The sequence below is a fragment of the Pristis pectinata genome, chromosome 11 (assembly GCF_009764475.1).
Source record: "Pristis pectinata isolate sPriPec2 chromosome 11, sPriPec2.1.pri, whole genome shotgun sequence".
Lineage (NCBI taxonomy): Eukaryota > Metazoa > Chordata > Chondrichthyes > Rhinopristiformes > Pristidae > Pristis > Pristis pectinata.
Window position 1 is genome coordinate 78,181,652 of NC_067415.1, and position 24,945 is coordinate 78,206,596.

Below are 24,945 nucleotides of genomic sequence, written 5' to 3' on the forward strand. Positions count from 1 at the left end.
ACATTTATTAATTAATATTTAACCAGCAATATTCAGCTCTGTCAGATAGACAGGAGGAAATCTCTCTGGATTCCAGTGACAGTTGAATGTAGAATATCAGATTGATATCAGACAGCTGAAAACATTAATCTAGCAATTGTCATATTAAAACAAGAAATGGAAGAGTCAAGAAATAAATAGTCAAGTAATAGCACCCTGGGCTTTTTCAAACCAGATTGAGCTTGGATATATTTTGGTATTAAACCAGCAAAGAATGAATGGTAGAAGCAGAGAACACAGTGGGAATATTTCAAAATATTGTATTATAGAAGTGTTGGTTGATGGAAGGATTAATATTGTTTTATGCACCAAAAGGAATAAACAAATGTTTCAACTGAAATACATTGCATTTTTTTTTCTTAATGAGCAAAATACCTGACTGGGTAAAAATGTGTTGAGTTCAGTGTTGGCTTGTGGTTGGAGCAAGTTATTTCTCTCAGCAACACTAGGTACCTCAGACAAAGGGGACCCCACTATTCAGAGATATTCGTACTAAGAAGCTGGGCAGAAATTGAAGGCAACTGAAACAATACCAATTATGCCACAGCCAGAAGTTACTTACCCTTGACCACCATGTCGTCAAGATTCACCAAACACCACTTGGTTCATCTAAATTGGGCTTGAGAGAATGATGACCTCATTGCAAGAAAGTGGAAAAGATGTTTTTTTTCAAAGCTTGCCTTCCAACTTTAAGCTGCAGTCTAAGGAAAGTATTGCGTGATTCGTGTTTTTAGTAAGCTTCATTACATTTTTCTTTAATATGATCATGGCCACAGATTGCTTTAAGTCTGCATGTGCTGTGAAGTTGTGCATATGCTGTCAAATTATTTCAAACGTTGAAACTTAACTTGAATAGCTGAAAGAGCTATAGTCTTCCAAGTATGTCCATGAAAACACTATCCACCTCATAGGGTTATGGCTTCTATCCAGCTTTCGCACTCACCAATTTTCACTGTAGAACTGATTACACTTTTGTTAAGGATTGGTTAAAAGGGTCAATTCTTTCTTTTTCAATCTTTTTATTAATTTTCAAATTAGTACAAAATTATATATATAACATTAGTAATCATACATACGGTGCAAAGAGATCAGGATAGCAATCATAACAGTTAATATATATAATCTCAAGGAGTAAAAAAAAAGTTCTCTTATTAAGTGAACAAATACAAAAGGAAAGATTGGAAAGAAATGAAATTTAATTATATGAAAGAAGAACCCCCAAATCAAAAAAAATATTGATAATAAACCAAAAAAAACCCAAAAACTTCAAAAAAAAAACTGGACTGATTTTCCTTCAATTAAAAAGAAAAAAAAACATTACGATGTCGTCAATCTGCTCCTCCGCATTCAGGGGTTGTTGAAAGGGATCTGATAAAGGTCATTTTATATCATATGGAAATATTGAATAAATGGACTCCAAACTTCCTCAAATTTAAGCGAAAGATCAACAGTACTACTCCTAATTTTTTCTAAGTTTAAACATGCTATAGTTTGAGAAAACCACTGAAAAGTGGTGGGAGGTATTGGATCTTTCCACTTGAACAAAATGGATCGCTTGGCCATTAATGTGACAAAGACGATCATACGACAAGCAGAACCAGATAAGTGGCGAGATTCCATCATTGGTAACCCAAAAATTGCAGTAATAGGATGAGGTTGTAAATCAAAAAAGGGTCAATTCTAACTTGCAGTTACATTGAAGATTCCCTATCAAAACTTCTCTTGGTTGTTCAGCGATTGTGCGCTTAAATCCCACGCCAGCATCCAATGCATAATGTTCTGAGCATTACTGAAGAATTATGTGCTGTGGGAAGTTGCTATCCTTTGTGTCAGATGTTCATTCAAGGCTCTGAGTCTCTGACAGGTGGACAGGAAAGATTCAGTGATGCCACTTCAAAGGTCCAGGGTGTTATCTGTAAGGGTCTCGCCAATAATTTTTTTCCTCAATCACCATCACTAAAACTCACTGCCTGGTCTTTATCACTTTACTATTTGCAGGAACTTGCAGAGAGCAAACTGGCTACTGGGTCATACAACAAAGGTCACTGGTAAATTGGTTTATTATCTATTATTGGTTTATTCTTATTTTCACATGTACCAAGATACAGTGAAAAGCTTTTGTCTGCGTGCCATCAGACAGATCATTCCACACATAAGTATATTGAGGTAGTACCAAAAAAACAGAATGCAGAATCTGAAAAGAATGTGCAATGCAGGTAGACAACTAAAGGCAAGGGCCATGATGTGGTAGACTGAGAGATCAAAAGCTCATCTTTAGCACATAAGAGGCCCATTCAAGAGTTTTATAACAGCAAAATAAAAGCTGTGACACAAGAAGTTCTGCAGATACTGGAATCTGGAGCAACACACAAAAAAAGTGCTAGAGGAACTCAGCAGGTCAGGCAGCATCCATGGAGGGAAATAAACAGTCAACCTTTTGGGCCGAGACCCTTCATCAGGACTGGAAAGGAAGAGGACAGAAGCCAGAATAAGAAGGTGGGGGGGAGGGGGAGTAGTACACGGGTGGCAGGGGATAGGTGAGTTCAGGTGATAGGTGAGTTCAAAAGCTGTCCTTGAGCCTGGTGGTGCACGTTCTCAAGCTTTTATATCTTCTGCCCAATGGGAGTGGGGAGGGGTCCTTGATTATATTGGCTGTTTTCCCGAGGCAGTGAGAAGTGTAGACAGAGTCCGAGGTTTCCGTGATGGACTGGGCCGCATTCACAACTCGCTGCAATTTCTTGAAATTTTGGGCAGAGCAGTTGCCATACTAAGCTGGGATCCATCCGGATATGATGCTTTCTATGATGCATCTGTAAAAATTGGTGAGAATCATTCATTAAGTATTTAATTGGCCGTGGGTGACCCTGGAAGGGCCTGTGACTGGAAAGCGCCACATAAATGCACAACTTCCTTTTCTGCAATTCATTTCTTTTCCAAGTAAATTGAAGAAGAAAATAGTAACATCATTAATTCTTGATTGCTGCTGCCGTTTGTTGAAGTATGTGAAAGAGGGCATTAGGTCAAGAAAGAACAGAAAGATCAACAGAAACATAACGAATAACATACTCCTGATTAAATTAGTCAAAAACAGAACCCCAAATCACATCCACAAATGATTACATTTGAAGCCTAAAAGTTCATTTACTGAAGACCAGGAATGGGAGTGGTCATGCTGTCCAAAGGTAGCAAAAACAGAAAAAGAGATTAGGGTTATACATCATATCATTCAATTCACAACGGGATTAAAAAATACAGAATTAAGAGAAATAAGCCAGAAATGTGAATTTACTCTTTAACACCTATCATTTTGACAATGCCTATGGTTATCTGGAGAGAGTCCAGAGGAGGTTTACAAGAGTGATCCTGGGAATGAAAGACTTAACTTTGAGGAGCGTTTGATGTCTCTGGGTCTGTACTCGATGGAGTTCAGAAGGATGAGGGGGGATCTCATTGAAACCTACCGGATACTGAAAGGCCTGGATAGAGTGGATGGGGAGAGGATGTTTCCATTAGTAGGAGAGTCTAGGATCCAAAGGCACAGCCTCAGAATAAAGGGACACTCCTTTAGAATTGAATGAGGAGGAATTTCTTCAGCCAGAGGGTGATGAATCTGTGGAATTCCTTGCTACAGAGGGTTGTGGAGGTCGTCATTGGGTGTTTTTAAGGCAGGGGTCAATAGGTTCTTGATTGGTAGGGGGTTAAGCGTTACAGGAAGAAAAGGGGAGAATGGGGTTGAAAAACAAATCAGCCATGATTGAATGGTGGAGCAGACTCGATGGGCCAAATGGCCTAATTCTGATCCTATATCTTATGGTCTATCTGTCTCGATGTCTCCTACTGCGTCTCAGCTTGTTAATGCTCCTGTGAAGCTCTTTGGGTGTTTTTGTTTTGCTGTGTTATTGGCTTTATCTAAGTGGAAGATCGTGAGATCATTGCATGAAAACCGTAGTGCCATCTGCTAGCCCATATGTAGACTTCATATCCTCCCAATCTCACTGTGACACTAAAATAAGGCTGGATATGGGCCAATCTACTGATCAGTTTACTGATGGATCTAACTTTATTTTACTTCAAACTAACTCTGTCTTTAATAAATAGTGCATGGTGCATTACTGACACAGGCAAGAGGCAGAACTTCAGTTTTCTAGCTGGCATATATTCAACAATCTGTCTGATTTCAACTATCTGTGTACATTGGAACTTGATTTAAACATCAACACTTCTACCTTTGAAAACTTCGAACAAAAATAACTCAAAACTATTGGAGTAAGTTTTATATTGCTAATTCTTCTTTGTTTTATTTATGGAATAGATTTATTCAAGCATTTTCCAAAATTATAACAATATATTAGAGCGGAACATGACTTTAAAGAAAAAGAAACAATTGTTATCATTGCAGAATGTCCCCAGATAATTAGGCAGTTCTGCATGTGACTTCTCATTGCTTGTATCATACGCTAACACCCATGCATGGAATACTCTCGTGTGGTGTTAATAATAAGTCCGATAAAATTGTGCAGGAAATTCATTTCAGCTTCACTGGTCTAAAGACACCATTAATCTATGTAAAATAAACGTTGTCCCATTTCAGCTTTAAGGGTAGGAAAAGGACATCTTGTCTGTCAAACCTCTGCTTTGGTTACTCCACTCACATCACCTTGGTTACAAATTTTAGATCCTTCTTACGTATTAACAATGGAAGTCAAAGACAACATAAAAGGAAAAGAGAGGGCATACAATATTGTAAAAATTAGCAGGAAGCCAGAGGTTCGGGAAGCTTTTAAGAACCAACAGAAGGCAACTAAAAATCATTAAGGGGAGAAAAGATGAAATATGAATATAATCTAGCCAATAATATAAAGGAGGATATCAAAAGATTTTCAGATATATTAAGAGTAAAAGAGAGGCAAAAGTGGACATTGGACCACTGGAAAATGAGGCTGGAGAGGTAGTAATGAGGAAAAAAGAAATGGCGAACAAACTGTATAAATATTTTGCGTCAGTCTTCACTGTGGAAGACACCAGCAACATGCCAGAAATTCGAGAGAGTCGGGGGCAGAAGTGAATGTATTACTAAGGAGAAGGTGCTTGGGAAACTGAAAGGTTTGAAGGCAGATAGGTCACCTGGACCAGATGGATTACACCAAGGATTCCGAAAGAGGTAGCTGAAGAGATTGTGGAAGGATTAGTAGTGATCTTTCAAGAATCACGAGAGTCAGGAGTGGTTCCAGAGGACTGGAAAATTGCAAATGTCACTCCAATCTTTGAGAAGGGAGGGAGGCAAAAGACAGGAAGTTATAGGCTGGTTAGCTGACTTCAGTAGTTGGTAAGATGTTAGAGTCCATTATTAATGATGAAGTTTCAGGGTACTTGGAAGCACATGATAAAATAGGCCGAAGTCAGCATGGAGATCTTGCCTGACAAATCTGCTGGAATTCTTTGAGGAAGTAACAAGCAGGATAGACAAAGGAGAGTCAGTGGATATTGTTTACTTGGATTTTCAGAAGGCCTTTGACAAGGTGCCACACATGGGGCTGCTAAACAAGATAGGAGCCTATGGTATTACAGGAAAGGTACCGGCATGGATAGAAGATTGGCTGACTGGCAGAAGGCAAAGAGTGGGAATAAAGGGGGCCTTTTCTAGTTGGCTGCCGGTATGAGGAGCGCTTGATGGCCCTGGGCCTGTACTCGCTGGAATTTAGAAGAATGAGGGGGGGATCTCATTGAACTCTACCAAATATTGAAAGGTCTGGACAAAGTGGACGTGGAGAGGATGTTTCCAGTAGTGGGAGAGTCTAGAATCAGAGGGCACAGCCTTAGGATAGAAGGACGTCTCTTTAGAACAGAGATGAGGAATTTCATTAGCTAGAGAGTGGTGAATCTGTGGAATTCATTGCCACAGGTGCTGTGGAGGCAAAGTCATTGGGAATTTTCAAAGCAGAGGTTGATCGGTTCTTGGTTAATAAGGGTGTCAAAGGTTACATGGAGAAGGCAGGAGAATGGGGTTGAAAGGGAAAAATAAGTCAGCCATGATTGAATGGCAGAGCAGACTCGATGGGCCAAATGGCCTAATTCTGCTCCTGTCTCTTATGGTCTTAACATCACTGCTTGAACTGTACAGGACATTAATAGGTCCACATGAAAAACATGATAATGCTGGAGGAACTCAGCAGGCCAGGCAGCATCCGTGGAGAAAAGCAGGCAGTCAACGCTTCGGGTCAGGACCCAGTTGAGTTCCTCCAGCATCATCATGTTTTTCATCTAGACCCCAGCATCTGCAGTCCCTTGTTTCTCTTCATTAATGGGTCCACACTTCCATACTTCACACAGTTTTAGTCTCCTTTAGTGAGGAATATAGTTGCATTGGAGGCAGTTTGGAGAAGGTTCACTTGGTGATTCCTTGGATGAAGGAGTTGACATGTGAGAAATGGTTAACCAGGTTTGGCCTTTTATTGACTGGAGCTGAGAAAAGGGGTGACCTTATCGGAACGTAGAAGATTCTGTGGGGTCTTGACAGGGCAGATGTTGAGAGAAAAAAACTTGATGGAGTTTCTCCCAAAAACCCCCTTGACTGATGGAGTCAGGGTTTTTGTGAGGTACAGAAAGACCATGAATATTAATGTTGGTCCCTAGGTTTCTCTTGGATTGTAATATAGTGAAGATCAAACCCATTGTACCTGTTGCTGAGCAGAATTTGCATTGTAACTCTGAGAGAAGATGGCTGAGGAGGATCATTTTGATGACTTTCCCTGTGGCAGATGGTAGAAGGAAACCCCTCTGTAATTACTGCAATTGGAATTGTATCCTTCTTTAATCGCAATGACTTGGCTCTGACATTCCTTAATATGTTCCACTCCCGGATGACTGAGGTCAGGTTGTGAATTTTTGCCAGAATTAGTTCTCTACCATGGTTTTATTACTTCAGGTGGACGTCCTCTGATCCAGAGGCCTTGTACTTTGCAGTAATAAATGACCTTCACAGCCTCTTGTTGGGCTAGGGAAGAGACAAGTTTGCGGTAAATAGTTCACTATGGAATGGAATCAAGGATAATTGTGTCAAAGATAGAGACTTGTTTGAGGAGTTCTTTGAAATTCTCCTTCCTGTGAGTACTGGTTGCCTCTCTGAAATTCATCGTTCTCTTCCATTCATGGCTCTCAGTGGGCTGGGTCTTTGAGTCACAGACCCTCTTGACAAAGTTGAAAAATCCACATTGGTACAATTACAATGTTTAAAAGACATTTGGACAGGTACGTGGATAAAAAAGGTTGAGAGGGATATGGGCTATACACAGGCAAATGTTGGCAAATGGGACTAGCCCGGCTAGACATCATGGTTGGGATTGACAAGTAGGTCTGAAGAGTCTATTTCCGTGCTGTATAACGCTATGACTCAATGACTATGACATCATGTTATTGGCTGGTTGCTGTATTTCCTATGCTTTTTTACACATTAGTTTAGGTCATAGTTTTTATTGGACCTCAGCCTTCAGATACCTGTAGGCCTGTTTTTGTTTCACTTGAAACATGCCAGTATTCCCAGTATGTAGGATATGTGTTCCCTGTGTGTCCCTAACAAAGCCCATTTGGAGAGCGTGCAGACAAGTACACATGACCCAGGGAGCTTGTAACAAGATACACCCTCATTATTCAAGGGCTCCTCAAAAACATCTCTCTAGAACGTTCTGTAATATTGTTGCGGTTCAGAGAATAGTTTGCCACATAAAACGATGTTTAAGTACATAACAGTCTTAAAGGAAAAATTATTCTCAAAACCAACATGAGGCACAATTCAACAATTCCTTGCATTTGTGATTTGTAAGTTTGTGGATATCCTGGTCATTCCTTATCCAACCAGTCTCTGTATTTTCTGGGACTCTTGACCTCACCATCTACCTTGTTATGACCTTGCACCTTATTGTCTACCTGCAAAGCACTTCCCTGTAGCTGTGACACTTTACACTGTATTCTGTTATTATTTTTACCCTGTACTACTTCAATGCACTGTGAAATGAATTGATCTGTATGAACGGTATGCAAGACAAGTTTTTCACCGTACCTCAGTACAAGTGACAATAATAAACCAATACCAATACCAATAGTGAGCCCAGAGTTTCTCCACAGTTGCTAATTAAGGTGGACTTCAGGGGAATCCAGGCACTCTGGGCACCTACTGGTCAAGCGTCATCAACCTCGTTGTGAGGCACTGATTAGGATTCTGTGCTGTGTCTTGGAGACCTTCAGCATTCGTTTTCCTATTGTCATTAATGGGCCAGAGTGATGGAGATGACAGACCAAGTTAGGCAGTGATCTATCCAGAAATAGCCTGCATTTTTATGACACTAGTGATGCAAATATCCATGCAGTCTTGCTTAGACAATGAGGTAGTCTTCATAGGCCAATGAACGGGTAAAGGTTATTGTCAAGATGTCTTGCACTATGGGGTTAGGAGATAGATTGGATAAGTACCAAGGATATCTCCTGTTCTATTTTCTTTCCTCTTCTGATCCATAATCGAAGCACTCAGTTCTTTCACTCTCTCTTCTTTCATTGCACTCATTTTGGTGCCTCAAGAATGCGGCATCCATCATTAAGGACCCTCACCACCCGTGTTACTACCATCAGGGAGGAGGTACTGGAGCTTAAAGACCCAAACTCAATGATTCAGGAACAGCATCTTCCCCTCCGCCATCAGATTTCTGAACGGTCCATGAAATCTACCTCATTACTTCTCTTCAGCACAATTTTATTTATTTATTTTTTGGTAACTTGTAATAACTTTTATGTCTTGCGCTGTACTGCTGCCACAAAACAACAAATTTCACGATGTATGTCGGTGACAATAAACCTGATTCTGATTCCTAGATGTACCTTTACCTCACTCTTTCAGTCTGCACCACCAACTCTTGTGTCATTCAATCCCCGACGGCCCTTTCACACTTCTTCCCTCTTTGTTCTCTCTCCGCCCCTCCCCTCTCGTTCTCTGCAACTCAAAACTTGCCTCATTTGCAACTTTTCCCAGTTCTGGTGAAAGATCATTGATTGAAATGTTAACACTGTTTCTGTCTCTGCAGATGCTGCCGGACCACCTGAGTGTTTACAACATTTCCTGCTCTTATTTCAAGAGAACCAAGGCCAATTACAGGTCCTCTCGGAGTTACAAACGTCCGACTTACATATGTATGAGGGTTTGGGAGACTTGTGGGACAGATTTGCAGGTTGCTATGGGGCTGCAGGCATCTTCTGCTGCCTGGGAACTCAGTTCGTGGCAAGTTCTGTATGATATATACGCCCTGGTTTAACTCAACCACTCAGATGTTGCTCTTTGTTGGCATTTGTTTTCATTTCGATGTACTGTCAGGTGGCTGCATTTCCAACTTGCAACCTGTTCAGGTTACTAACAGTTCTCAGGAAAGGAAACCTGTTGTAACCTGGGGAGCATCTGTACAGTACCCCATATTATCAACTTAGCCAAGGTTAGTTAATTCAGCAAGACTAGAAATTTGAACCTTCTGTTCTTTCTAAACTATTTGGCTCGAGCATTTCTTCGTTTAACCTCCTGAGACACTGAGAATTGCCCCATTTTCATTTTGTCAAATGCAATAATTACACTCACCTTAGTGAAACACGTTACCTTTGCACTTTTATACAATTAGCATATGTATTTCAAAAGCAAACTTATTTCTTATTTTCTTATGATATAAAAGGACGCCACTTGTCCCTTTGAGTCGATACTAGATTCAGTGCAATCCTATTCACCCAATTACTTCCCTGTAACCAATTCTCGCTCCCATTCCCATTAAATCCAACCCCCCCCCCCCCCCCAATTCTCCTATAAGCATCTGTTGCGGAAAAGAGGTTACACGGACCCAGAGGGCGTCTGCTTCAGAAAGCCTTTAGGATGCCTCTGGCCATCCCCCTTTCAGCTAGAATGCCAACTCTCCAAACTTGGAGAGTACCTTTCTCCGCTTGGGTTCTTTTCAGGGATCCTGCTAATAGTGTCCGTCCAGTAGTTCCTCCACAACTTGGAAGGTGTTAGGACACTAATAGAATCCCATATTCATCGCCAATCTGTCGCGGAAAAGGGTTACTCGGACCCGGAGGACGTCTGCTTTAGTTTCGGAACTCCGCGTTTAGGAGCCTGAGTTCTCCATGATATCATGCTACAATAAAGGCTTTCTAAAGCAGACGCCCTCCGGGTCCAAGTAATCCTTTTCTGTGACACCTTCCGACACCAGGGTAGTTTACAGTAGCCAGTTAACCTACCAACAGCTTTGGGATGAGGGAGGAAACTGGAGCACCCGGGGAAACCCGCACAATCAAAGGGAGAATGTGTAAACGTCACGCAGTTTGCATCAGAGATAAGGATTAAACCCAGGTCACTGGAGCTGTGAAGTGGCACCACTCTACAACTCCTCATATGTCCTTAAGACAAAAAGGTTGGGGGGAGGTGGAGTGGAGAGGGGGGGTGGGAGAGGGAAAGGAGGGAGAGCACGGAAAAAAATGGGGCAATTCTGTCATCTGTCCCATTAAGCCCCTGCCAGCTCAGAAAGATCCTGACAATCCCATATTCCCACATTTTCCTTCCATGCCCAATAACTCCTCTTGGATTCTTCTACCACCCTGTATGAACTATGTTTTAGTTAAATTATCTTTGTGGTGCCTGAGTAATTCATCTTAATTCTACTTCTAACCTAGACAGATAATAAATAACGTTTCCAGTTACGATATCAGTTACCTTGGTTACATGTCTGAGGGAGGCTGCAAATGTGTTGGCAACTGATTGTTAATGAACTTACACCCAGGTCGATGTAGTTGTGATTAACTAAACAGATTTCAATGTGACAAAGAGCGGACATGCGTCCTGCTTGAGTCCAGTTTCTTTGCTCCACCCTTTCATGACGATCAGTGAGGATGATGTATTCTTGAAAAAATGCTGTCCAGTGCCCATTAAGTAGTCCTGCATTTCCCCAGGATGTACCACGTTTTGAACTTTTTGTGTCACATTTATTTGATGCATACTCTCCATATTTCCATATTTCCCAGAAGAAGGCCATTCAGCCTATTGAGTCTACATCAGCTAACAGAGTAATCCCATTCCCCACTAATTTTCCCCTAATTCCCATCAGTCTACCACCTACTTACAGCAGCTAATTCAGCTCCCAACCAGCAGATCTTTGGGATGTGGGAGGAAACCAGAGCACCTGAAGGAAACCCATGTGGTCACAGGAAGAACATGCAGACTCCACACAGACAGCACCAGAGGTCAGGATCTAACGCAGGTCACTGGAGCTGTGAGGCAGCAGCTCTATTTGCTGCACCATGTTGCCACCAATGGACTTTGTTGGACGTTAGGAATCCAGAGATAACATCTATCCTACAGACTAGAAACACCAACACATCTCCACAGGTTTCTGAAGGTCAATGTCCAACAAAAAACAAACGTGAGAGAATGTAATCGGTGGAAAGGGCTCTGGGGAGATTTAGTGACCAGTTGATGACCATGCCGTGTCGGGATTTTTCAGCTTGAACAAGAACATCTGTGGACTGCTGGTTCCTTATACCTTTGCCAACTTCTTGAAAGAATTAGGGTCATACAGGCCCTTCGGCCCAACTTGTCCATACTGACCAAGTTGTCTACCTGATTAATTGTCCATTTAGTCTCCTCATACCTTTGCCAGCCTGTTGAAAGAATTATCCATTTAGTCTCCAGACCCTTGTCTTTCCCCATTGATGTGCAAATGTCTCTTTTTCTTGAATAGATGAAAAGAATTTAAGGAAGTTATAGTAAGTTTATGGTGTAGAAGAGGACCTTCATGTCTGTACTGGTCATAAAAGAGTTTCCCAGCCTAACCCTGTCTAACCACCCAAGGTTCATAGCTCCACAGGTCCCAGCTTGAAAAATACACATCCAGCTCCCTTCTTCTGTTCTTTTAGGCAGTGTATTCTGATTCATAACAACTTGCTGTGTGAACAATAAATTTCTTCATCTATTTTCTGCTTCCTGTGCCAGTTACCTTAACTCTCTGCCCTCTAGTTACCTATCTTTCTGCCAGTGGAAATAGCTTTTCCTTATTAATTCTATCAACACTTCAGAACAATCATATCTCTCCTTAAAAGCTCTGCTCTCAAGGAGAAGAACTTTAGCTTCTCTAGTCTGCTTATAATGGAAGGTCAAGTTCCCACAGAAATTCTTTTCTAATGGTCATTCTTGGAATAATACAATCTTGTAAAGTACTAGCTTATCACACAGATAAACTGCTTGGTTAATCACATCTGAAAATGCCAATTTCTCACGTCTGAATTCAAGTAACAAACTATACCAAAATGAATGCAGGCCTTTAAACTGTCCCCCCTTATGCTAACTGCACACAATTAATGCATCCAAGTCCATAGCAACAACCAGAGCAAAAAAACCCTTCAATGTTGGGATGAAGGAGCACACGCCATGTTCACAGAGGTGAGAAACTTCCCTGCGATTGCTGTTGGACTGAGGTTTCTGTGAGCTGGGGTCTGACAAGCCATTGCAAGCTTCTCCTTAGGTGTTGGGTAGCTCAAGCTTTGACTCGATAATCTGATCGGAACCGGCTTCAATCCTGACCTGTCACGTGTGGAGTTTGCACAATCTCCTGTGACTGCGTGGGTTTCCCCCGGATACTCAAGTTTCCTCTCACATCTCAAAGATGCGGTGGTTGGTCGGTTAGTTGGCCACCGTAAGTTATCCCTAGTGTGTAGATGGTTGGTAGAGTCTTGGGGGTGTTGATGGGAACATGGGAAGAATCAAAACAGGATTACTGCAGAATTAGTGTAAATGGGGTGCAAGATGATTGACATGGATTCTGTGGGCAGAATAGCTTTGTTCTGTGCTATTTCTATAGTTCTTTGGGTGACAGTAGACTGTCAAAATTGTACTTCATCACACTCCATACAAGACCTGAAATCCATGTAAGCAAAAATGGCGCAGACTTAGCACAATACAAAATGAATGGAAGCAGATAACTAAACAATAACAAACCAAAGCTATTTAAAGACTTTATCTCTAGTTCTTATTATAAATTATCATTTCCTAACAGATTAATTAAATTAAGTTGAATAAAAAAACAACTGGAATAAATATAACTTGGACTGCTGTAAACATTTCAACAGGAAGCATTAGCAACGGATGAATATCAAATGTTGTGACTCAGCTCAAGCAATTAATACATTTTATGGTGCATAATAATGCCTGAAAACTAGCTAACAAATTGCATATAATTTTATAGCTATAAAGTGCAAACAATCCCATTAAGTTATATTTTTACAGGGTCTTGAAGTTTAGAACAACATTATTATACAAACATGCCAGGGCCAACTTTATGAAATGGACAGTAAAATTGTAAAATTACAGGACACAGCTGCTTGTCTGTAATATTGTGCTGGATTATCCAATAAAACAGCAAAAAAAAAGCAGATGCTGGAAATTTGAAATAAAAACAGAAAATACTGGAAGCACTCATAACTTAGGCTGCATTTGTGGAAAGAGAAAAAAGGTTAATGTTAACTAAAACCCTGAATCAGAACTAATAACACCAGTTAATAGCACTATCGACCAGATGGATCTGTTAAGTGTGTCTTCAAAAGACACTTGTCAATCCACTCCAAATGCACAACTGATAAATTAATCAAATGAAAAGGCAAGATTTTATGGAATGTGACAAGTAGTATAATCATTTTATAATATAAATCTTATAAATTAATGAATGTGTTAAAGATTTGGACACTGATTGGAAGATGGTGGCTGCATTTAAGTCCAGAGGCAAATAAATGTTACTAGCCGTTAACCAGTCAAAAGTCAAGAACCAATTCTTAAATCAGTGTGCAATCGCAATCGCCATCCCTCAGCGACAACAACAACTTTTTTGCCTTTGGTTTGCGTGGACCATTTTTCCTCGTTCCCATAACCAGACATCTGATGATGTGACCCCAATGCCCATATTTTTGATGTATTTTGAATGCGTTCTCGCATTTGCCATTTAGAAACATAGTAAAATAAGAGCAGGAGTAGGCTATTTGACCTTATGAGCCTGCCCAATATGGTCATGGCTGAACCGTTGTCTCAAAACAATATTTACCCCTCTCGCCCCATACTCCTTGATTCCTTTAATACTTAATCTTTGTGTCTCTGGTCATTGGTTTCTGTTTTGCTCCAGCTTCTTGGCACCGTGAAGTTGCTTCTCCCCGGATCACAATTTCCTTATCACACAATGCATAGAACATTGCCATGGCAAGACCTATCATGGACGATGAGCAAAATGGCCTCCTTCTGTGTAAGAAATATGTAAGGAAGATTTTAATAATATTGCACAACAGTCACGGCAGTGTAGCAGTTAGCATGACGCTATTACAGTGCCAGCAACCCGGGTTCAATTCCGGCCGCTGTCTGTAAGGAGTTTGTACGTTCTCCCCATGTCTGCATGGGTTTCCTCCAGGTGCTCCGGTTTCCTCCCACATTCCAAAGACGTACGGGTTAGGAAGTTGTGGGCATGCTATGTTGGTGCCAGAAGCACAGTGACACTTGTGGGCTGCCCCCAGAATGTTCTACACAAAAAGATACATTTCACTGTGTGTTTCAATGTACAGTACATGTGACTAATAAAGACATCCTATCTTATCAAATTTCATTCCTTCAGGAAGCATGGTGGCCTGGAATTTTCTGCAAGTGGCAAGCAGCCCATAATTGCCACACCTGCACTTACCTTGAAGAATTGTCCAGAGGAAATTTCCTGAACAAAACAGATGTGGTCAATGAGGCTGATCCATCCATTTGAACAGTATTGTTGACCTTCATTAAAAAGGTAACTTCTTTGTTTATTTTTACTTATTTCACTCAATATTTATTTTTTAAACTAATCAACAGCAGGTTAAGGCATTTCTAAATCAAATTACTTTATTTTCAAGATCGGCACAACATCATGGACTGAATGGCCTGTCCAGTGCTGCACTGTTCTATGAAAAATTTTTACCTTTTTAAAATAATTTAAATCAACTTCAATTGATTTTAAATGACTCATTATTTGGACCTATAAACAGAGTGCTTTTGTCAGTGATTTCAACTAACCAGAGAGCAACATTTAATCAGAATATCTTAATTGTTAATTCTAACGTTATGAACTTCCTGCATTCTAACTGATGCTCCATCTAAGTTGAGCTTGTAGGTCGTGCTCCCATGACACCTAATGGCATTACCATCACTAAAGCCCCCCACTATCAATACCATCGACCAGAAACTGAACTGGAGTAGCCATATACACAATGTAGCTATTAGTGCAGGTCAGAGGCTAGGAATCCTGCAGTGAGAACTCACCTCCTAACTCCCCAAATCCTGTCCATCATTTTACAAGGCTCAACTCAGGAGGGTGATGGAATTCTCTCCACTTGTCTGGATGAGTGCAGCTTCAACAATACTCAAAAAGCTTGACACCATAAGGACATAGCAGCCCAGTTGATAGGTACCCCATCCACAACCATTCACTCACTCCACCACCGACGCACAGTAGCACCAGTTTGTACTGCAGCAACTCACCAAGATTCCTTAAACAACACCTTCCAAACCCACCAATGAATATAAAAAGAACTCACTGAGGGCAAGGAATGTGAAAGTATATTAGAACAAGATCTTCCGGCAATCCACTTGAACTTCCCAAAACTTGGTTCTGCTGAATTTCAATAGTGGAGTTCAACAAGTACTTGTTACCATTTTGTGCACTTGTGTACAGAGAACTGATATTTACCACTGTGATCAATTATCTGGAGGTGAGTGTCCTTTTAAATAATGGTGTCAGTGTGTCTGAAAGCCTGATACCCACCAGCTGAGTGGTACTTCTGTGACTTTGTGCTAAGTTGACATTGGGTTCTTAATCACATTGCCCTCATTTGCATGTGTTCTTGAGATTCATCCCTGTCTCAGGCAGAGGATTTGCTTGCCCAGATTAGCTGTGTAATTAAAATGATGAACTGCACTAATCGAGCAGGGATGGGGCTGTAAATCTTCCACAATGATCTTTAACTGACTGTGCCTCCATGCTGGCAAACAAGGAGGGTTAAAGTTGCCTGTAATTAAATGTCTGCACTTCCCTATTCTCTAGGATTTCATATGATTTTTAAACTCAATCTACCATCAATTTCGATGTCTTAATGTAAATTACCAGTCTACAAGGCAGTTTGGATTCCACAACGCAAAGGGCTTCCTCATAACTCCAACTCCAGCTGACCAGCTTCAATCCTGACCTCTGGTCTGAATGTGTGTTCTGCCTGCGAGTTTCTCCCAGACGTCCTGGTTTTTTCCCAAGTCTCAAAGATGGGCTGGTGGGTTAATTAGTCACTGTACGTTACCACTCAGTACCCATAGGAAGCAAAAAAGAGAGTTGATGGGCATGTGAGAGAGAATAAGTTGTAGGAGTACAGGAGGCAAAGGAGGGGGGAATAGGGCTGATGGGATTGCTCCACTGGGAGCTAGCATGAACCTTCCGGGCTGAATGATCTCCTGTGTTGCAGTAAGTAAAAATATGATTGTGGGATGAGATTCGCAAAGTTACAGAAATGCGACAGAGACAAGACATTTAATCATTCTCCCTCTTTTGTGCTCTGTGCCCCCGCTTCCCTGTTTTGTACCAGTCTCTTTCATATTCCTTTCTGCTAATTATTTTTCAATTAATACCCACTTCCATTTTAAGTAATGTTACACTTTTGACTTGCATTGCATAAATACTCTGGATGCATTCAATATTGGAGCCCTTTACAAGATTCAACAGCAGATCTAGAGAATAAAAGCAACACAAAAAGATTATTCATTTACTACTTGCAAAAATAAACACTGCACTAACGCTGCTTTCTTTTCACCTGACCTCATCTGGTAAGGACTCAATGTCAAACATTTTTAAACACAGATTACTGCAGAAATCACAGATGCCGTGAGGTAAGTGCTAGCAATGGTAACATCACTTTGGAGCATTATCACTCCTATTTCTGGGAGCTGAAGTAAAGAAATGATTGCAGCTGAAATTGTGCAGTCTAAGGTATTACAGGGGAACATTTGTTGAAGTGGATTGATCACGATGTTAAATTAGTTTGATGTTCCTCAAGTTTCGCTCTGTTGGTCACAGAATCACTATGCAGTAAACTGGGGAGTTAGAGGTAATATAGAGTCTAGTTGTGCATTCTAGCTTCTATTTGTCAAATCTGTACAGCTTGCCTGTGGGAGAATGTGTTGCTCATGTAAACAGCTGCATTGTATTCTGAAAACTTAAGTCCTTGTTTCACTGGAGATATTTTCAGGGTATATGTCAGGAATAAAAGTAACACCCAAATGACGGTGGATTGTACCATTAAAAGGGCACAAAATACAAGGAAAAAGAATATTACTTTGATGTGCAAATTAACACAACAGAACAAACCCATCAGCCCTATTCCCCCCTCCTTTTTTCCCAGTTCTCCCGCAACTTATTCTCTCTCACATGATTCTTTTTTGCTTCCTACGTATACAAAGTGGTAATGTAGAGTGAATAAGTAACCCACCAGCCCATCTTTGGGATTTGGGAGGAAACCAGGGCACCTGGGAGAAACTCGCAGGGAGAACACACATACTCCACACATTCACACCGGAGGTCAGGGTTGAAGCTGGTCAGCTGGAGTTGGAGTTATGAGGAAGCCCTTTGCATTGTGGAATCCAAATTGCCTTGTAGACTGGTAATTTACATCTAATAGAAATCAGTTCAGATTACATCATCATGTTTCATGCTCCCAACAACAGAAGTTATAACAGTACTCCTTCCATAAAAAAGGTATTTGGGCAGGTGGCAAAAATCATAACAACTCTTTTGCTTCTTCCGCTCTGCAAACCAAAAGGTCAGATGCTTATTCAGATAAAGATAATGGTCCTTTATCTTGAACTGTGTTCATCTCATCAGTCATAATAATATGATTTAAATTCTCATACTGCAGTCTATTATAAATAAATTTTCAAATGTAGGTGTAGAATATACCTTTAAGTAATTTAATGAAAATATGCGCTGTGTGAAATGTAAAAACTGACCATTATATTAAGATAGCAATGTAGCTTAAAGTACTAAAAAATCATGGCTAGAGGAATCCATTTTTTATAGAACACTGAAAGCGTGAGAATCTGTTTGCACAACACAATCTATAAATATTTTACTATATCTGGATTCAGCAATGATGGGAACAGGTAAAATTAACAGATTTTTGTTGAAAGATTTGGAAAGAGTCAAAAGGTTTTGGGTTCAGTCATTCAACCTTTCACCAGTACGTTGGTTTTGTTTGTCCAAACAAGTCTAACACACATTGGCTTTGATGCTGATTATTTGCAAATTGGCTTCTGATGAAGGGTCCTGGACATGAAACATTAACTGTTTCTCTTTCCACAGATGCTGCCTGACCTGTTGGGTGTTTCCAGCATTTTCTGTTTTTATTTCTCATTTCCTGAGAATAAAACCAACAGAATAAAATGTTTTATTTGCAGCTGGGGCCAATGAATTTAGGTGAATTTAGACCCCAATTCTGGTATTTGAGTGGTCACTTCAATCGAAAGTAAGGGCTAGATCATGCTTGTTTACACTGGCAGATCTACAGGTCTAACCAAGCTCCAGGTTTCACTGCTGTAGCTGTCCTGCAACAAGGCCCCAACTCTATCCGTGATACCAAAGGTCTTTCCAACTGTCTCTACACATGACTAACAATTAAGGATATTTAAAAACAGTTGAAATATAATTAAATAATTAAAAGCATTAAAATGTATTCAAATGAATAAAATTGCTTAAAAGACATTTATTAATATAAATTAATTAAACACATTGGGCAGTTAGTAAAGCTGCTGCCTCACAGCTCCAGTGACCTGGGTTCAATCCTGACCTTGGGAGCTGTCTGTGTGGAGTTTGCACGTTCCTCCTGTGACTGTGTGGGTTTCATCCAGGTGCTCTGGTTTCTTCCCACATCCCAAAGATGTGCGGTTTGGTAGGTTAATCGGCCGCTGTAAGGTTGTTCCCATTGTGTCGGTAAGTGGTAAGGTCCAGGGAAATTGTTGGGAAGGTAGGGGAAATAATGGGATGAGTGTAAATGGGTGGTTGATAGTCGGCGCAGACTTGGTGAGCTGACACGACTGTTCCTGTGCTGCGTGACTCTACAATTCCATGATAACTATTAAGTGAACTACACAGAAGGTGAACGAGAACATGATAGAACGATCAAGAATGAGAGGACACAGGTTTAGGGTGAGGGGGAAAGATTTAATTGAAACCTGAGGGGCAACTTTTTCACCCAGAAGGTGGTCAGTATATGGAACGAGCTGCCAGAGGAAGTGGTTGAGGCAGGTACATTAAGAACATTTTAAAGGAACTTGGGCAGGTACATGGAGAGGAAAGGTTTAGAGGGATAAGGGCCAAACATGGACAAATGGGACTAGATTAGATGGGAATCTTGGTCAGCACGGAACAGTTGGGTCGAGGGGCCTGCTTCCGTGCTGTGTGCCTCTATGACTCTCTATGACGCTTTGAAAGAAAAGTCATTGACCTTTGCAAATCGAGTTGGTGACCTATTCAGAATGAAAGGAGCCACATCGCTGATACCATCCCTGGTATAAGGGGCCAGAAGTGAACAGTATCCATGTTTCACATTCTGAGGAAATTTGTATCCCTTGAGGTTACAACAATAAAAATCTCGTCTTTTTGTTTTAATACCCTTCAGTGAGACTCTCACAATATAAACATAGACAATTCCTCTGCCCCCCACAGACGCTACTCGACCCGCTGAGGTCCTCCAGCAGGTTGTTTGGTGCTACATTCATTTCACAGATGCTTGGTGCTATGTTCTTCTGAAATTTTGTTCCAATCAAGCAGAATTCAGGTGTGGAGTACAATGTGCATTTGTATTATATTGTGTGTTTCGTACAAGCGACTGAGGGTGAATTTCTAGTTGAATGTGAACATTTTGGCACTGTGGCAAAATCTATCATCAAAGATCCCCACCCTCCGGGCCTTGCCATCTTCTCACAGCTGCCATTGGGCAGGAGGTACAGAAGCCTGAAGTCCCACACCACCAGGTTCAAGAACAGCAGCTTCCCTTCAACCATCCAGTTCTTGAACCAACCTGCATAACCCTAATCACTACCTCAGTGTAGCAACACAATGACCACTTTGACCACTTTGCACTACAATGGAATTTGTCTTGTTTTGTTCTAATTGTTTTCCTTCTTGTAAGAATTACGTAAATTTATGTTTAATTTATGTTTTTCTTGTGAATGCTGCTTATCTGATGCTCTGTGCCTGTGATGCTGCTGCAAGTAAGTTTTTCACTGCACCTGTTCATACATGGACTTGTGCATGTGACAATAAACTCAAATTTGACTTTGACTTGATGTGACCTTTCTTAGGATATTTCGGAACATCCCTAAAGGTAATAATAACATATCTTTGCTTTCTTGTGACTTTGCTCAAAAGCAAAAAAAAAGCAGTGTATCTTTCTGTAAAAACGATCCTCTGTTCTTCCTGCCTCTTTATGTGTATCTTTTTGTCTGTTATAGTGCAGGGATCATGAAGAACATTCTGATTTCTGTGTGCAGTAACTAGGGTATAATATGGATGGCAGCTCACCCATCCATTGTGGAACCTGCCCATTTTTATTTCATTAATAAGTTGGAGACATGAACCAGGACACTATCCACCACACAGCCCTGTCAAAATGTCCCCCGGCCACACTTATACATTTTCTCTTCCAGAGATGCTGCATGTTAGCTGTAAAGTTTAGTTAGAAAGGTAATGGTGTATGTGTAGTGAACATCTTATCATTGGCTCATCTGATGAAGTCAGCCAGAATCTGTAGTGAAGTGGGGAACTTCCAATGATATCTATCGTTTATCCAGGGATTCCAGTGGTCTTCTGCTGAAGATACAGCTCACCATCCAGAAACCACGAGCCATGATGTATGAATCATTCCAAATGATAAAGACTCTCGTAAGGATAAACCTGTAAGTCTTATCACCAAAAATTGGCCTCCATTGGTTTCTTTATCTGGAAGCTGTTAGATTTTGAAGTAGCTCCAACAAGAGGAGCAATTAGATTTCACTGTTGTTAATTTTAATCCTATAAGCAAAAAGAAAAAATTTGGACATTAATCCAAATGGAGCCACAGTTGACTGCTGCCAAAGTCTTCAAGCTACAGGCTTGACATTTATTGAGCTAAAGTGATAGAAATCTTCTTGTGGTTTGGCACCCCAGATCACAGCCTGAGGTATCCAGACAGATTGAACCACCTTCTTTCCCTTTGACAGAATAACAATATAATGTGCACTGTTAGCAAAGATAATGATGTGTTATTCTACTCTATAAAATAAAATCTGGGGTAAAGAGGCAATTAAATTAAAAGAGGAGAACTAATTTAATCCCAGTAGATGAAAATGATATTGCATATAAAAATGAATCATTTTCCTCTGAAAGTGCTGTGTATGCCTAGAGAAATATTCTGGTATTGTTCACAGACTGAAGCCTGTTGTACAATCCTGGCCTGTATGTCCTAAATTCTTCTCTCTCTCAACAAGGACCATCACAAATGAAACAGAGAGACTGTGGAGACCCAGCTCAACTTCTTTGTTTGTGAAATCAATTACAAAGAAAAGGGAGCAACAAGCAATCTGCTGGAGGAACTCAGTGGGTCGAGCAGCATCTGTGGGGGGTGGGGAAAGAACTGTCGACATTTCAGGTTGAAACCCTGCATCAGGACTGAAAGTGAAGATAGCCAGTCTAAAGAGAGGGGGAGTGGTGAGGCAGGGGCCAGTCGATGACCCGCTAGCCTCACCTCTTTATACTGGCTATCTTCCCTCTCCACTCTCAGCCCGGATGCAGGTTTTTGACCCAAACCATCAACAGTTCCTTTCCCCCTCACAGATGCTGCTCGACCTGCTGAGTTCCTCCAGCAGATTGTTTGCTGCTCCAGATTCCAGCATCTGCAGTCTCCTGTGTCTCCAAAATGAGAAGGGATTTTCTGGTAGTGGCTTGTCCTTAGTAAATGAAATAGGAAAATAAAGCACCAGTAAGCCAGTAGGCCATAAGAAAAGGGAAATGGGGCTAATTAGATTGCTCCCCTTGGAGCTGGCATGGATCTGATGGGCTGAGTGGCCTTTCGTATGTTCATAAGATATAGAAGGCCAAGATATTTGGTCCCTTGCACCAGCTCTACCATTCAATAAAATCACAGTGGATCTTTTACCTCAGCACCACTTTCATGCAGAAATCTCTTATAATGCACAAATTTATTGCTCTATCTTACATATATACTCAGCCATTGAGCCTCCACAGCCCTCTTGGGTAGAAAGTTCCAAAGATTCACCACCGAATGAATGAAAGAAACTTCTCATCTCAGTCCTGAGACTGTGACCCCCGGTTAGTGCACACAACCAGGATGTATATCTTCCCTGTCAGGCCTCATTAAAAAAAGATGTGTGTTTCAATAAGATTGCTTCTCATTTTTCTAAATTCTAGAGAGTACAGGTCCAATCTGCTAGTCTGCTTAACCTTTCCCCATAGGACAACATTCCCATCCCAGAAATTAATTTGGTGAACCTTTGTTGCAAGTTTATCCTTCCTTCCTCAGGGAGACCAGACCTGACCAGACCTGTAGCCAATGTTTCAGGTATGCTCTCATCAACCCCCTTTATAATTGCTGTAAGACTTTTCTCTCCTACTCATGACCCAATGTACCTCTGCCATCCTCCCTGGATGTTAGCTTTCAGTGATTCATATACAAGGACTTGCAGGTCCTCGGATTAACAGCATCTTTCGATTTTTCCCCATTTAAAATAATTCCCTTATTTCAATCGAAGTGAATGACTTCACTTTACATCGATGAGACCTGACGCAGATTGGGTGACCGCTTTGTCAAGCACCTTCGCTCTGTCCATCGCAAAAGCAAGGATCTCCTGGTGGCCAGCCACTTCAGTTCCACATCCCACTCCCATACTGACATGTTTGTCCACGACCTCCTCTACTACCATGTTGAGGCCAGACACAGGTTGGAGGAACAACACCTCATATTCCGCCTTGGTAGTCTCCAACCTGACGGCCTCGGCATCGAGTTCTCTAACTTCCAGTTATTCCCTCCCCTCTCCCCACCCCCCCACTTTGTCTTCCCTCATTCCTGTGGCCACCCTACCCCTTCTCTTTCCCCTTCTCCCACCACCATGACCTGCCCATCTATTCCCCACCTCCTTTCCTTTATTCCATGGTCCACTGCCCTCTCCTACTGGATTCCTTCTTCTTCAGCCCTTTGCCTCTTCTACTTATCACCTCTCAGCTTATTACATCTCACCCACCCCCACCCACCTACCTTCCCCCTCTCACCTGGACTCACCTATCACCTGCCTGTGTGTGCTCCTCCCCCTCCCCCCACCTTCTTATTCTGGCTTCTGCCCTCTTCCTTTCCAGTCCTGATGAAGGGTCTCGGCCTGAAACGTTGACTGTTTATTTCTCTCCATGGGTGCTGCCTGATCTGCTGAGTTCCTCCAGCACTTTGTGGGCGTCGAATGACTTCACAGTTTTCCACATTATGTGCCATCTCCCAAGCACTTGCTAATTTTCTTAGCCTGAATAGAAATCCTTGAACCCCCACTGAATCCCCACAACCCACACTGCCTCTCAGCCTTGTATCATTAGCAAACATGGTTCACAAGATCACAAGATCACAAGATAAGGGAGCAGAAGCAGGCCATTCGGCCCATCGAGTCTGCTCCAAGGAAAAGGGAAAAAGAAATGGGGTGGGAAAAAAAGAGAGAGAAAAAAAAACTATTCTAATCCCATTTGCCAGCCTTATCCCCATATCCCTTGATACCCTGACTATTTAGATATCTGTCTATCTCCTCCTTGAACACCCCCACTGATCTGGCCTCCACTGCTGTGCGTGGCAAGGAGTTCCACAATTTCACCACCCTCTGGGTAAAGAAACTTCTCCTCATCTCTGTCTTGAAACTGTACCCTCTAATTCTAAGATTGTGCCCTCTGGTCCTGGACACGCCCACCAAGGGAAACAGCCTAGCCACATCTACTCTATCCTTACCTGTCAACATTTTAAATGTCGCTACGAGGTCCCCTCTCATCCTTCTGTACTCCAGCGAGTACAGTCCAAGAGCCGACAAACGCTCATCATACTTAAGCCCTTTCATTCCTTGATCCATCATACTACCCCTCTCCCTTCATCCACACCATTGAAATAGATTGTGAACAACTGAAGTTTCATCACCAATTCCTGAGGCACCCCATGCTCTGTTTTCTGTCTGTTAACCAATCTTCAATTTATGCCTATATATTACCCCCACCTTTCCCTTGACAGCTCTTCTATTTACTAACCTCTTAACTGGTACCTTATCCAGGGACTTCTGAAATTACAGATGCAAGAAATCCAAAAAGAAAACAGCTCACTGAAGAAAAATTAAATAAGGTCACTAAAACACAAACAAAGCGCCGAGCTTCATGTTCACAGCTGTAACACTGAAAAGCAGAGAAGTTAAATATTTATCAAATCTTGATCACACTCTGCTCGGAATATTGTGCTGAGTTCATGTCTTCAAGACAGAAGGATGATAGAAAGGCACTGAAAAAGGTACAAAAAAAAATCATAAGGGGTGATACCCGAACTGGGAGGAAATATGCACTTGGAACATATATGTGGTTATTCCTTTAGAAAACCAAATACATTGCAGAAACTTTTAAAATGATGAAGCATTTTAGAAGGAAAAATATTATTCCTACTTGTGAGTCGAACAAAACCAAGGCTCCTAAATATACGAGATTCTGCAGATGCTGGAATCTGGAGCAACACGCAAAGCGCTGGAGGAACTCAGCAGGTCAGGCAGCACCTGTGGAGGGAAGT

General features: G+C 41.4%; 1 long non-coding RNA gene across 2 annotated transcripts; it reads left to right on the plus strand.

Moving 5' to 3' along the window:
- The first annotated feature begins 9,108 nt into the window (after positions 1-9,108).
- Positions 9,109-21,070, plus strand: LOC127576284 (uncharacterized). 2 transcript variants are annotated; one of them, XR_007957204.1, is made up of 3 exons: positions 9,109-9,181; positions 14,706-14,870; positions 20,948-21,070. It is a non-coding gene; the product is annotated as an uncharacterized LOC127576284 (long non-coding RNA). The 2 variants fall into 2 exon arrangements; XR_007957205.1 differs by lacking the exon at positions 20,948-21,070 and adding an exon at positions 18,459-20,324.
- Positions 21,071-24,945: the final 3,875 nt, after the last annotated feature.